Below are 15,421 nucleotides of genomic sequence, written 5' to 3' on the forward strand. Positions count from 1 at the left end.
CGTATCGTAACAATAATGGTTGCAGTACACAAACCAATTCGATTGAAAATATCGTGTCTGACCAACTGTTTCCTATATTTTATTCGAAACTACAAACACTAGAATATCAAGCCTTTTGTTCCTCAAAAATACCTTAATAAAAATCTGCATACATTTTTTTTCGCTAAAACAAAATTCATAAGTCACCCAGTCATCCAAACTTAACTTCTCACATCTACAAGAAATGGCGCAGACTAATAAATTTCATAGAGTCTCGAAGAAAAATTGCCAGTATGCTCAAATGAACGAGCCGAGCCATTTTATACTGTGGTCAGTGTAAAGGAAAAATTTCTTATTCGGAACGCGCTTGATACTACGGTGCTCCTACCTCGTTTTTGAGGCTCTGCAGTGATGCGGAACAGAGACGGACAGATACGATAGCGCTTGGTTAGAGAGAGACAGAGGTATTATTGCACCGGTAGTGAGGAGTGAAAGAGATCAATAATGAGACGCACGAGGAGTTGAAAAGGGATTTCAGATTAAGGTCGTTGTCGAGTCAAAGAGTAGGTTAGGGGGAAAATTTGTAGATGAGTTGTGAGGTAGAATTTGTGGTAGCTTTTGGCTTTTACTCTGTGAGGACAGAGATGGAGGTTTACAGGTGCTCTTGAAACTGTTTTTGTTAACAACGTGTGTTATTTATATATGTACTATAAGATGATCATTTATATTATTATTTATTAGTTTTTTTTCCAAAATATTTATTCTAAAATGTCAATTAAACATTAATACATTTATTTATTAACAAAAGTCTTTCTAAGAGTTGATATTGTCGATTTGAATTTTAGATATTATCTGTCTTTGAAATGGACAAATTATATGCAATACAATACGATTTTATACGAATCAAGTATTTAATAATACCAAAGCATGTAAGTTTTGTTAACAATCTTTCATCATTCTTTTTTATACTTAAACACAATCACAGAGCTTTCACCCGCCATAGGCAGAAACCTTTCGCCGTGTCTCTCGCAAGCTTACTCTTTGGTGCCCAGCCTGGCCGGGCGAGCGCAGCTTTACATACACCCTCAGTTACTAGCTGAACGTCGCGGGTGAAAGTGTGTTCTATTCGTACGACGACCATCGTTACGCGGCATTTTGAAAAAACGAACACTAAAAAAATATACCTTAAAATAAAAAAATAAACAATTCAGTGTTTTTTCTGTGAGTGTCAGTGTGGAAAAAAAAAGATTCTTAACTCTGTGGATGATTATTTTCGTGGTTTAGTATAGCAGTGTTGTGCCGTTTTCAGATGTTGGATTTTTAATGTGAAAGATTATAGGATTACCCAAGTAATGAACGTTTTCTTTCGTGATAACGGAGCTGAAGGTTAGTTGACTATTATTTTTTGGTTTAATGGCGGTTTTTGCGCGTAATTCTTGCGTGTTTCGGGCTGAAGTGACTGGTATATTTTTGTTATGAATAAAACGTGTGCAGTGTTTTGGATGATATGTCAGAAAAAAATGAGTTTTTCATGATAATGCCGGCACCATATTTTTTTCATGCGGATTTGTGATATGTATTCTATTGTTTGACGTATATAAATTATATTTTAGTCTGCCACAATGTCGCACAATGATTACTGATTCTAGAAAATTCAAAATGTATGACGGATATTTAGGAAGCTTTTCCGCCATGCATTTTCCGAGCGAAAATTCCCAGGGATTTGAGAATTTTCCTTTCAGAAATATAATAAAGAGCGGCAGTTGTTTGTATTTTTGCATCGGACCAGTGAACTCGAAAACAATTGAAGAGTTTTAGGTTATTCTTCTTTTTTTAAAGCCTTTGAATACACGTAGTAGCTACATACCTATATTATAAAGAGGTGCTACGTCGAGACGAAACTAGCCTTAAATAATAAAGAAGCTCCAACATAAAGGCCTAAGCACACGTTCCAACAATGTTGAACATTATAGCATTGTACCAACATACGTGCGATGTTCAACATATAATTATTATGTTCAGAACTCATTAACATAATCACAACATTTGAGTTATTGTGTCAAAACAGCGTTGGCGTAAGGAAATTATCTTTTGTGTGTACATGCCTTTAATTTTGGAGTATACGTGTTTCTATGTAATGTAGTACTTACACGGAAGACATGTTATTATCAAAGTAATCGATAGTAATTTTGTAATGTCAAAATATATCGGTCGATTTTAGGTTAAGTAAGCATTGATCTATTTCAATGTTCGAAGGTTTTCTTTTGTTTGTTGTACTGTTTCGAATGGCACGTTAAACTGTAGGTCCCGGCTGTCATTGAACATCCTTGGCAGTCGTTACGGGTAGTCAGAAGCCAGTAAGTCTGACAACCAGTTGCCTGAGTCAGATAGGCAGTCGCTCTTTGTAAAACACTGGTACTCAGCTTGTTCACATAATTTTCGATATGAATTCATAGAAAAGCCGATGGTCTATCGAAGTACGGTAACAAATGAAACATTAAATAGTGCTATGTTGACATTGTTATTGAACATACATTTATTTTATTTTGATAAATATTGGATTTTTTAAAAGGAAATAAGGATTTATCTCGTTGATAATACGCAGTACAAACAAATGGATGTTTGTACATATTATTGACAGTATTGTTTTCCTGTTTTACTGACAAAAAGTAAATAATGAAATAACTGAAATGAAAACTGGAACGTTTTCGGAGAATTTGCTTTGTTTTTGTTTTTCTCAAACAGTCGGAATGAGGAAAAATTACAATACGTAAAATACCTATGCGATATTTGAAAAAATTCTCTTTTGAATGAATAGATATTAAAAAGGCAAGAATTTATTTAATACCTAAGTTTATTCTATGAACTCCTTCATTTATATACTGGACAATTAAAAATGAAAACAAAACACAGACTCGTAATTATTCCTTTTTCAAACCAAAACAAAGACATCAAACGAAAAATCTTAATTATAATTAAAGCCAGTAAATATGAAGGGAACTATAAACAGTACTTTGTAGTAAGGGGAGATTATCCCCCCTTTGTCCCCAACTCTGACTCACACCTAATTTGGGGGATTGTCACGAATGGTGACAGCAGGTGAAAAATGTCGAGCGATGTTAGAATAGTCACCTTATTGGCACAATTTTTGTAGTTTATAATAAACTAGCCGTTTTCCCGCGGTTTTACCCGCGTCCCGTGGTAACTACTGCCCGTACCGGGATAAAATATAGCCTATATTACTCGTGGATAATGTAGCTTTCGAATGGTGAAAGAATTTTTAAAAACGGTCCAGTAGTTTTTGAGCCTATTCATTACAACCAAACAAACAAACAAACAAAGTTTTCCTCTTAATAATATTAGTATAGATAAAGCTACTTATTTTATACATGGGTATGTTCTAGTCGTCTAAATGCTATTGAACAGGAATCATTTTCGGTTTTTGTGCAGGTTTGTGATAAACTAGTCACCTCTAATGTTTGTTTTTTTTTTTATTAACATTCAAAGAAAAAAGCAATTGAAGCAAACTCGTGTTTTCGTTATAATTTTCACGTTTCGTTTAATACTTAGAACTTATTTAGTCAACAAACAAGGTATGGCCGTGTACACCATAACCTTTTTAGTAAAAACAGTGATAAAACAATCTAAAAATAAAATACTTTTTATCAAAACACCACAATTTTCCCATCAACATAATATAGCTACACAAAAGAGCTAAATTGTTACTTTTTCCTAGAAGCCAATCTAGCTTACATAGGCGGCTTTTTGCTAGCTTTAAAATTATAGCCTTTTAGCCAGCTAATTTATGTTCACGAATATTGTAAGGTGACATGGGGGCCATAATATACCCTAGTAATAGGTATAGGATTATAGAAAAGTACTAACGATTATTTATAAAGTTCTAATTGTCGTCATTAGTATTTGTATGGAAAGCTAGAGGTAGATTTATTTCTCAGTGGAAAAATTTCGGTTGACCTTGAACCTAGTTCAGCTGTTTTTTTTTTATTAGGAAAGTATATTTTCAGTGGAACAATAGAGGAAAGATATCTCTCCTTTTCTTTTTATGCCACTGTATTTTTTCTCCAACAAGCATAATTAAAGTCAAACTGTCTATCAAATTAAAAACCTTCTCAAGACATTGTCCATTAAGTAACGTTTACTTAATTCAAGAAAATTGTCTCCAATATTTAAGTCAAGTACTTAAAATTATCTAACCCTCTTCATATTTAAATTGCCTAATTTTATCGTCCTTCGAAATTACTACGCCATTTATACTCATATTACTCAAATTATTTACCATTATACTTATAACCCTATAAGAGTTGATTGCCATAATATACGTAACAGGTATGATTGGTCATAAATTATTACGGAGGAGGTGACAAAAATCTGTCTTATCCAAAAAATCGTAACCATACGTAAAACTAAATGTATTATAGATATATAAATGTATTATACTAAAGGTATTATAGCCTCCATGTTAAGTTTTTTTTTTCTGTTTGCTGTAATACTGGAAACAATAAACGTCTGTTCTATTCTATTCATTCTATTCTATTCTAAAGCCACATACACTTTTGTACAATATGATATTGAATCCAGACAATCTTGTATGAAAAAATATAAAAGGATTGCAAATTGAATTGGTTGAGAAGTTTGTTCTTCACCGCTTCTTAACACTGGGAAGTTGTAGAAAGAGGAGCGTTAAAATAATGACGTTTAAAAGTGCTTATCTAATTATCCTGATTGAATAAACGATTTTGACTTTGACTTTAATACCGATATTCAATTGTTATTTACTAGCTATGTTTTTTTATTCAATATTCATAGTGCTTCGACAAGCATACATGAAGAATGAAGCAAGATACTCAAAAAATCTTCTACAATTCGAAAAGGATTCGAAAGGACAACATTCATATAATAAAAGTCATGTCACCACCGTTACCCAAACGGCTGGGTTACATCTGATGGGGGCTATTCTCAAAACCAGTCGACTTAGAATAAAAATAAACAAGGTTTTAACACACCTGTTGGTCAATTATCCCAGGGTACAAAAACCCGCTCCCAGTTTTAATAGAAGGACGGCTACTAAGGGTTTTGTTATCCCACGCTAGTCGATTGGTTATCACTCGAAGGGTTTGCGTGAGATTTTGTTGTGATTATGGTCAAGCCGAAATAAATTGTGAGATTATGATTTTAATTGTATCTTATTTTATTAATACAATTTGTTCATTTTTTTTTTCAAATATTGTAGCTGTTGAAAATGCGATTTTATTAAACTTCTTGAAAGCCGCTAATTAGAGAACAATAGAAAATCCTCCGCATTTGCGCGACGGCGTACAAGGAGTTAATGAATGCCGATTATATAATATTGCCCACAATGAATGATTAAATTCTGCTTATACTCTGGGTGTGTAACAATTGTAGGCAAATAAATAAATAAGTGATAACTACAGCGTTAAAGTGATAACTATTCGAGTATCAAATAGTACTTACCCTATTGTCAGGTCCCTTCGCTGGTTGCTTTTAAACAATCAAGATCAGTTACTGGTATCTGATACTTTTAAGTTAAACTTAGCTTTTTTTTGGCTCATTCATGTGAGCGTTAAGTTTTCGCTTAAAAGGAAAGTTTTTAAGTTCTATCAAATTGATTACTTTGTTGTCCATGATATAATTTTTGTGACTTTCTATGACAGTGGTTTTGACAGGCAATATAAATAAGTAAAAGCAATGCTTTTGTGAGTAAAACATTTGTTTCTGCACGTTCGTGAGATTATATACGATTACGATTGATATCGATTTACGATCGGTAGCCATATTGATTTGAATCGATATACAATTTATTATAATCAGAGCATGCAGTCGCATAGCTAGTTGAAGTCGCAGCTAGAACTAGAAGCAATACCTATAAAACGTTTTTCCATAAATCATTTCAACACGCAATTGACGTAATGTTAGCTTTAAAACATCCATTGTGTTATGTAGACCATGACCGACCAACTACCTTATAGGTTCACCTTATCAATATAAAGTCTCTTTATCGGCTGTGAAACCTAATACTCTAGGCTTATCAGTCACGTAAGAACCATTCAAGCAAAAATCTAGTTGTTAATCCAATTCAGCATTTGTTTCTTAAACGATAAAGTTGCAAATCACTATGCAGAGATTCGAAATTTAATTAGCAAACGATTTGCAACTTTCTTGCGGCAAGTTTTAAGTTGTAAATCAAATTGTCGAGTTTCGTCGTCCCTTTGTTTCGGTTCTCACGGAAAATTGATATTTTGTGTTTGATAATAGGGCTTTTTAAAGTTTTGCAATACGAGTCATATTTAATGGAAGTACGTAAGTTTAAAAGTTATACTTTTTTATTGAGTTATAGATGTTTTATCTTTTGAAAGCGAGTGACCCTCACTTGTGTGTGTGAATATACATGCACATAGTCCTTTGTATGACTCGGCGGCTACTTTAGAGCGGTACTGAGCTTACCCATACATACAAAAAAGACGTTTACAAGCAATACTCACACAAGTATGCCTCATCCGCTTTCGTGAGACCGGAGTACCGATATAATTTCGATTACAGACTTAAATAGAGCAAACCAAAAATTCCAGCAACATCACAATTTAAACCCACAAGTATTTTTTTCCAATTCTCATCATTCAATCATAAAAATAGTTTTTAGTGAAAACTAGAGGTGTGGCACACGTAAGAAATCGCTCATGCATTCTACAGACTACCCACGCGAATTCTCTGAATCACTCGTAGGTGAAACACGACCTACCAGACCCACTTGCTTTTAACACTGTTCTTAGTATTTTTAAACGTTTTCTTTATGAAAAATCCTTTTGTGGGATTTTGTGGGATTATTTTTACAGTATTTGCATAGAAGTGTGACTTTTTAGCTGTAGTTAGAGTTAGTTTATTTTTGTTATTTATTTCGTCTGGACATGTTTTTTTGTATGTCTTGTCATTGAAGGCATAGAAATTAGAGAGAATGAAAACTGCACCTTTACGCCACAGTCTATATAATATACATTTCTAGTATATTATATAGATCTTACTTTATCTAAATCGAAATAAATCTTTAGTTATGTTCTTTTCCCTCGTAAGTGTAAGTAAAATGAAGATAATAATATCATTGTATCTATAGATACAATAGCAGCATAGTACTTTCGCTAAACCAAACCGATCTTACTCATTCTCTAAGTGAAGACAGGAATACCATTCTGATCTACTCCTCTTAATAATACTGATCATATTATCGTGATCCACTCATCCGTAAATAAGCCATTATCTGAATTGGCTTTTACGGGCGTAAACACTTCTGGCTTAGCACTTACAGAGGCTAAATTATCCGTAGAATGATCGATGTGTGTTGGTCCATTTAAATTTGGATGTTTCTTGTCTTTGTTAGTTGAAGATTCAGGTATTAAAACATCTACATCTTCACATACATAGATATTTACATTTATTAATCACAAAATACAACTATTATTACAGGGGAACCTAATGCAATAGATAGTGTATTGACAATAGTGATAAAAACTATCTTAGTAAAACAAAAAACTAAAAAGCGTATCTACATCTTCAGGTAATAAAACTACTATTGGAGCTACATCTTCAATGACAATGAAATTTTTCAACCACTACAAATTTTATCGAGTAGTGATGTACCTTGAAATCGATAAAAAAGTATAATATTACATTTTCACTAATATCAAAATAGAGTAGTAATAGAGAGTCGTGGCAAAGGTTTATTAAAACAAATATTTGATATGTCTCTAAAGTATAATAAAAATAAAACGGACGAAACATGAAAGGGTCAACATAAAACTTTTAAACATCGCTCTAGAAGTCGGTGTCTGCAGGTCTGTTGAATGTGTTTATTTTGCTTCTGACTTCTAGAGCCATGTCAAAAGCTTTATCCCTTCCAGTACTTTTCTTACTTTCTTATTACTAGTAGCTAGTAAGTAGGCCTGTAGTAAGGCTGTAGTAGCAGTAGAAGAGTAGAATATGTGCAAGAAAATCTTGGAATCTTAATTTGACGTATGTACTTCCCAGTCTTCGATTAGGAGGAAATTTTGCACACGCTCTAAGTTCTGATGACAATACATGACCGGCGTGTTTTTTAGTGTTTTTTTTAACTATTTTTTTTCGTATCTCCAATATAAGATGTACGCAAAACATATAATTTTTTGAAAGTCTAGTTAAGACACACTACATTGCAAACGACCAAAACATTTCTACATAAATAACATCAAAAATGTACAAAATTGTTATTTTAAAACAAAAATCAGTCAGCACAATACGTTTGGTATTCGTGTTTAATGGTTAACCCAAAGACCGTTACGTCTGGATTCTCGTCCGCCCACGATCACCATACTTTGGGGTCAGACGGTTGGTGTTGCAAAATAATCATGGTGTTTTTTTGGTCGAAAAATCTTGGGACCGAATGTGATTGGAATCTTTTTATAATAGGTACAGTCAACGTCAGGTCAGTGGTAACAGTTTTATAGGAAAATCGTACTTATTACTAATGAGTTAAGGTGCATGACAGTTACTACTGATGTGCACTGATTTAGGTTTATACTTAGGCATTTTATTAACGAAGTTGGCTATAATAATATTGCCTTGTTTGTATTGCTTTTGAAAGAGATCAGTATAATCAAAAGCCATTTAAGATATTTTTGATGTGATGGTATGGTCAACAAAATTGTAGTTTTGTGTGCATTTTTTTCAAACAGATGTCGTCATGTTTTTGTCTTATAAATTAAAAGTTTCGTAAAACACTCCATGAGTCAGTAATCTAGGAAATCAAGTAGGCATGTTAATCAGATTAGTACGCAAGAAACTTGCTCCGATTTACTCGATAATTCACAGGTCCAAAAGTAGACCAACATGGGCCGACTAATAATCAATAAAATAGGTTTCCTATAAAACCTGAACTATGTAGGTTAATTTTAAATGCAATTGCGTTGTCCCATAAAATGAACCGATTATACTTTCTACTCGCACCTACTTTTACACTTTCTATGAACCTCATTATGGGGTATTTTACTATAAGTACGAAACGCCATGTATGGTAAAAATAATTGGGTTGGTGACCACAAATTAGTTCGTCACAAATTGATTTCGGCAAATGGGGAAAAGTTGTTTCTGTGAATTGGGACTAACTTATTGGTCATTGATTTTTATTGTGCATTATTTTGTTTTTTAATGTGCCTAATAGTTACACATAGCAATTGCTAGGCGTATAATAAATTGAACTCGAATACCGTATGCTTGTGAATTTTATCCTTCTAAAAGACATGGACAGTGGACACAAAATCTACCTATAAAAATAGGTAACTTAAGACCTTAACAAAGAATGCACGTAAAGCGTATTACAAAAAGAAAGAAACTAAAAAAACATTTTCAATTAATAGCATATTATTTCACTGAAAAGAATTCCAGCATTTCAAGATAATACCTGCATGCATGTTTAATCCATGACTCAACGTATGCAAATCTTGAACTTACGTATCATTTATAACATTTTATCTTAATGTTATAATTTTAGGACATTAATCCAATGATATATTGTTTATAAAAAATAAAATGACTATCATTGAGACGGTCTCTGTTATTTATTACCAACATAACATTTCGCCCACGTTTATTTTTATAGGGGTCAGTATTGTAAAATGGTGATTGTGAATTTTGGTAAAATATTTTAAGACATATTGAGACCTTAAAACAATTGACTCGCAAAGCACGGTTATACAACAAATGTTTTTAACGAAAATTTTAGCTTTGTAGTAAAAATATTCATTTGTCAATTGGTCCTAGAAACCCATTTCCATACCTATTTTACATCGTTATAAAATATAATGGTACAACGGTACAGCAAAAGCAATTTTCTAAAAAGACATCAAGTTATTTCGCAAACAGAATCAACTCACTTTTTTCTAACAATCATTATAATTATTATCTTGTAGGTACCATAATTGACAATGTCCGTTCGTCTATCGCGAGTTTTTACCACGCAACATTCTATAAGCAATATAGCTACTAAAAAATTAGAAATCTACGTAACGAGGGGAATATAATAATAGTACCTTCAAGACACTACACTGCTGACAAAACAGTCGGCCGACAGTTGCCCTGATGATTGGAAAAAATATTATTTAAGAACATCGTGAATTCAATCAAAGTTTTTAGTCCGTCTGGTACCGGCCAAATACTTAATCGTTGTTACGTGCGCACTCTCATACAACTCCGTACTTATCAAGCGCCCGATCAAACTGTCGGCCGACTAAAAAGTCTTCAGTGTGCGGGGTACTCTTAATAATTAGTTTTTGCACATAAATGGTTTTTGGTCACACAATAGGGTACCAACTTTCTGCACTGGTAAAGGAAAACTGTGTAAATGAGCTTTTTGTTGATACTTGTGTAAAACGTTAGACGTGCAATCGAATACTTTTTCTTTGAGTCAAGTTTTTCCGGCCTATTGCTGTTGAGAGAAACGTGTTCTCATCAAAATTCAGAACTGGCAAAGAGAGAAGACAGCTCTATTGTACTTGCATCTGTTGGAACCACTTGAAATGTTTATGCGAAACCCATCACGTTATCTATATCAATATAATAAAAAGGGAATCTTTTTTTTGTCTGTTTGTTTGTACCCGAAAGGCTCCAAAACTTCAGAACCGACTTGAAACATTTTTTCACTGTTTCAAAACTACACTCTTCCCGAGTAACATAGGCTATATTTAATCCCGGTACGGGCAGTAGTTCTCACGAGGCGCGAGTGAAACCAAGGGCAATCGGCTAGTCCAAAATAAAGACGTTATAAGTTCTTGCAAAATAAAAGACTGTTTTGACATTTTAATAACTCTTCTTTTGTTTCGATCTCCCACAAGCATGTCGTTTACTTGTTTTGTAAATTGTATTTATTTTATTTCATTTGATTGACCCATCCGCCACACAATATGCAAGTTTTTCGTCTTATTTGTGAATTCTTTATGAATGAAATATCCACAAATCTCAATGTTGCCATCTCGTATCTGTCCATGAATGATTCAGTCACATTTTATTGTTGGAAAATGGTAATTTTATTACATACAGACAGACAGATGCAAAAGTAACGGACGGTAAAACGGATAGATTTAAGATTTATTATGCGTATATTTTACTTTGTAATTTTTATGTTTACCTAACAGTTTATACTTGCGGATATTACGTTTGGTTAGAAAGATTTGTGACAAGAAGATTGGTACACAATACTAGTATAAACAGATAGATTTATTTAAGTAGGTACATAAATTTTTACTTTTTTAAAACTCGAACTAATTAAAGTACATAGGTGACATAAAGAGCCGTCTTATTGCTAAGAGAAATCTCGTCATGACAACCTTACGTATTTAAAGTTAGCAAGTTTATTATGTAGATATAATAAAAAACTTGATTGGGCGGGTCACATCTGTCGAATGCACCCGGACAAGTGGGCCAATATCACCACAAAGTGGATCCCGGAGGATGGAAGGCGACCGAGAGGGAGACCAAGGAAACGCTGGAGGGAAGACTTGGACAGCTTCCTCTCGGACTGGCCTCAAGCAGCGATGGATAGAGAAAAGTGGAAAGCTTTGGGGGAGGCCTTTGCTCAGCAGTGGGACAGCATAGGCTAATTAAAAAAAAAAAAAAACTAATATTGCTGGTCTTCATTGCATTGTATTCGCCATAGTTCACTAAAAAGGTTTTGTAATACTTATGAAACTTAGGAAAAAGGGCCTAAAAATAACAGTGAGACAAAAATTCATGTAACTGCGTTTATATATTTACAATAACCATTATTTAAATCTGACAGCTCATCAATATCCAAAACCCACGTCCCTAAACCATTTAGATTAAATAGAAAACTCTTCAGATTTCAAAGGTTACCGACGCTCTAACTTTTCTTTACGATACCGTCTCAGATAGTTTTTAGAACCTTGAACGCTTACTGGCCATATAAATGATTTAGTGCTAACCATTTCGGGAATATACAACCCATATAAAATATATACATATAAAAAAATATAAAGAAACATAATTTACGAGGTCTCTTTGCGGCCGAAAAGGGATGGAAATATCCATATATTGTTAGGAAGCGATAAAAACGAAAAACTGTGTAAAATAACGGGTTTATTGCTTTTAAAATTTTAAAAGTCGTTTTTAACGACTTTCGAAGCCGGAAACGTACGATTTTTGAGTAATTGTTTTAAGATATGCATTTAATACGAAAATTGATGTTTTTATACATTATTTTTAAGCAGGATTGTCGGTGTCTGGATATTTAAGGTACCATTAAGGGGAAATTATTGAAAACAGCAAATTACTGTACTTCAAAATATGAGTAGGTATTAAGAGGTATATTATCGCCATTTATGAGACACGCAATCAGAAATAATTGAGGATTTTATGCGAAACCTAAAAAAAATTGGAACGAGACTGGATTACCTAAATTACAAACGATGTTTTTTTTTGATACATTTTGAGACGAAAGTGTAACTTTTAACTAATTTGAAAGAGCCTTAATTTGCATTGGTTTTACCTTAAGTTATTAAAGATTTTGATGATTTTACAAAATATTTTTTTTCAAAAATATCCTCTAAAATATTTTAAGCCTAAGATAAAAATCAAAAGCAATATTATAACAGAAATTAGAGAGCAGATACACTGAGATGTAAACGGAGTGAGATACACACAAACTGGCTGGCTGGCTGACCGGTCACACATCCGCTGCATACACCTGTCGCGAACGGCGCCTACGCACCGTACAGGTTAGAAGCAGAAGTTTTAATTTGTTTGTGTTGTTAGTATTGGAAAAAAAGTATGTGAGTGTAGCTTTTATTCTACTGAAAAGGCCACTGACATTACTCGGCAAATACGTGTATATTTATCGAGTTTAAAAAAATATATGTTTTTGTGAATCAGTACTTCTAGGCTAACTTTCATAAATTGAGGCCCCGTACCCGTTTCGCTATACATAATTAAGAACTGCTCGACCGATATTGTGCAATCTTCACATAAACTATCTTCTAAACAGTCTGAACGAAACCTAAATATTTGGTTTGGATAGGTGAGCCCGTTTTTAAGTTATAAAATTATAACGAAAAGTGGCAGTAATTTTTATATTGGTAATAGTCAATGTTATAAATGCAAAAGTGTGTTTTTTGTAAAGTTTATACACTAAAAATTATTTCATACGTCAATTGGTGCAATCAAATCAATGTTTTGTTTTGTTTAGATAAATATCATACAAAACCTTTCAATCATTAAAACCATTTCATGCTAAAATTTCAATATTTCAATTCCGTTAATTGTGGGCCAAATTATAAAACCCAATATAGCCATAATAATGTACTTCCAACTATTGTTTAAATGTGCTACTTTTTATTTAAATAATTACCACTGAAATTTAAACTACTCCCATGAGATTACGCTCAGTGGTTCACAAATTGGCAACAGCGGTCAATTTAATGAAATAATTTACATTGTACTAACCATCAATGTAAAATATTAATGTTAAAGCCAAATTCAAACAGCTTTATTTGTTAACGAGGTTGGTTAAGAACTTAATAATTATTAAATAAACCGGCCAAGTGCGAGTCGGACTCGCGCACCGAGGGTTCCGTACAAATGCTGTATAGATAAAAAGTGAGTTTCGCGCCAACCGTTCAGTTTAGAACAATCATAGTTATGGTAATTTCGTGAGAGTCAAAATAGTTAATATTTTTTATTTTATAATATAACTAAAATAGTAGGCCAGTACCTTGTAAAAGTTATTTATATACAACATTTTATAGTCATCATTCAGAAATCTGATTGAAAATAACTAATTATGTCTTAAAGGTCATGGGGCATATCTGACCCGCTTTGTAAAAAGTGGCGGACATGAATCAAAGTCGTTTTAAATCGTGGAGAATGGTATGACGTTTCTTTGAATATAAATATTTTATTAAAATTCCATGGAGACGAATGTCCAGGATCGTTTGAAAAATATAAAAGACAAGCAGTTTCAGAGGATTGTACAGGTTGCAATGCTAGTTTTTATTGGTAAAGACATTTCATAAAGAAGGAAGGTGCCAATCCGGATGACCAGGATCTGATGAGGATCTGGAAACCCAGAGAAATCGAGGGCAACTCTTGAATATTGTAGGCAGGCATCGAGTCATAACCAGACATGTGAGTGTATTTTTGAGGGTACTGGTAAACTGAAGGTTTGGAGCTGATTTGATTATGGAGACTACAGAGAGTCAAGGGAACTCCCGAACGGTATGTTGCAACTACCACGTGTTTGGGCTTATTTTATTCGTATTGGCGAAGACTTTCCACAAAGATAGGTTTGACTGCCATTGTGGGATCGACAGCTAAGATCAGATATAGTTATGGGAACTCCTTTACAATTTATAACGTAACCTTGTGTTGGAGCTTATTTTATTTTAGGTGATGAGAATTCACTACTAACTTGGGTTAAAGCAGCCATTGCAGGAATGGGATCTTTTATTTTTGAGGGATTAATCACCTAAAGAGCCCTAGTTTCAGGTTTTTTTCCGCCTGGTTTCTAGAGCCTTGACAAAAGTGTAATTCTGTCCCTTTCTTTGTTTTATAAAGTCGGCATTATTTTATTTTGTAGCATTTTACAAACAAATCCAACTTCAAACATATAAAAAAGCAACAAGAAAACAAAAGCAAGAAAGAAATTAAAAAGATGTTAGGTGCATCGGTCTAGAAGTCGGTGTCTAGAGGATGCATCTATATTTATTTAACCACCGAGATCTAGACCGATGCATATAAACAGTTTTCTTGTTGTTTTAGAAGTTGTTTTTTTTTTTGTAAAAAGTTTTTATTTTTATAACTTTTGTGAAAAGTTCTCGTCAATACGAATAATATAAGCCCAAACACGACGTAACTAAAACATAGCGTTGAGGAGTTCTCTCGACTTTCTCACGTCTCCATCATCAGGTAAGCTCTAAACCTTCACTGTTTGACAGTATCACCAGACATACATCTGAGAATCAAGTTTTAATCCTATGCATGCCTACAATTTCTGATAGTTGCCCTCGATTTCTCAGGATTTCCATCATCAGATCCTGACCTGATGACAATGGAAATAAACGGCGAGTATACTCTTTCACTACAAAGAAATGATTTCTCAATTCCGTCAAACTTGGTCGTTTAAATTCCCCATTGAAATGAGGAAAATATTTAATGTTTACACCTGATTTTCTCTAGATTCCCATGGTTCACATTGATGCGACTAATGCCATAGTAAATCAGAGCCTTTATCATTATACTGTGCTATATTTCGTTCGTATCCGCCGTGGGTATGGTTTTCATACTAAGGTGCCCAATGACCATTGAATGATTTAAAATTTTTCACAGTTTAGAGGCCATTATATTTAAGAAGTGTTTGATATGAATTTCA

General features: G+C 33.5%; 1 protein-coding gene across 2 annotated transcripts in view; it reads left to right on the forward strand.

Moving 5' to 3' along the window:
• Positions 1-1,072: 1,072 nt before the first annotated feature.
• The window catches only part of LOC124642956 (irregular chiasm C-roughest protein-like), a 104,388-nt gene continuing 90,039 nt past the window's right edge, over positions 1,073-15,421 (forward strand). For both annotated transcript variants that reach the window (XM_047181758.1, XM_047181757.1), the window contains exon 1: positions 1,073-1,365. The gene's annotated coding sequence lies outside the window, so the exon portion shown is untranslated. The remainder of the gene's footprint in view (positions 1,366-15,421) is intronic.

The sequence above is a fragment of the Helicoverpa zea genome, chromosome 26, assembly GCF_022581195.2.
Source record: "Helicoverpa zea isolate HzStark_Cry1AcR chromosome 26, ilHelZeax1.1, whole genome shotgun sequence".
Lineage (NCBI taxonomy): Eukaryota > Metazoa > Arthropoda > Insecta > Lepidoptera > Noctuidae > Helicoverpa > Helicoverpa zea.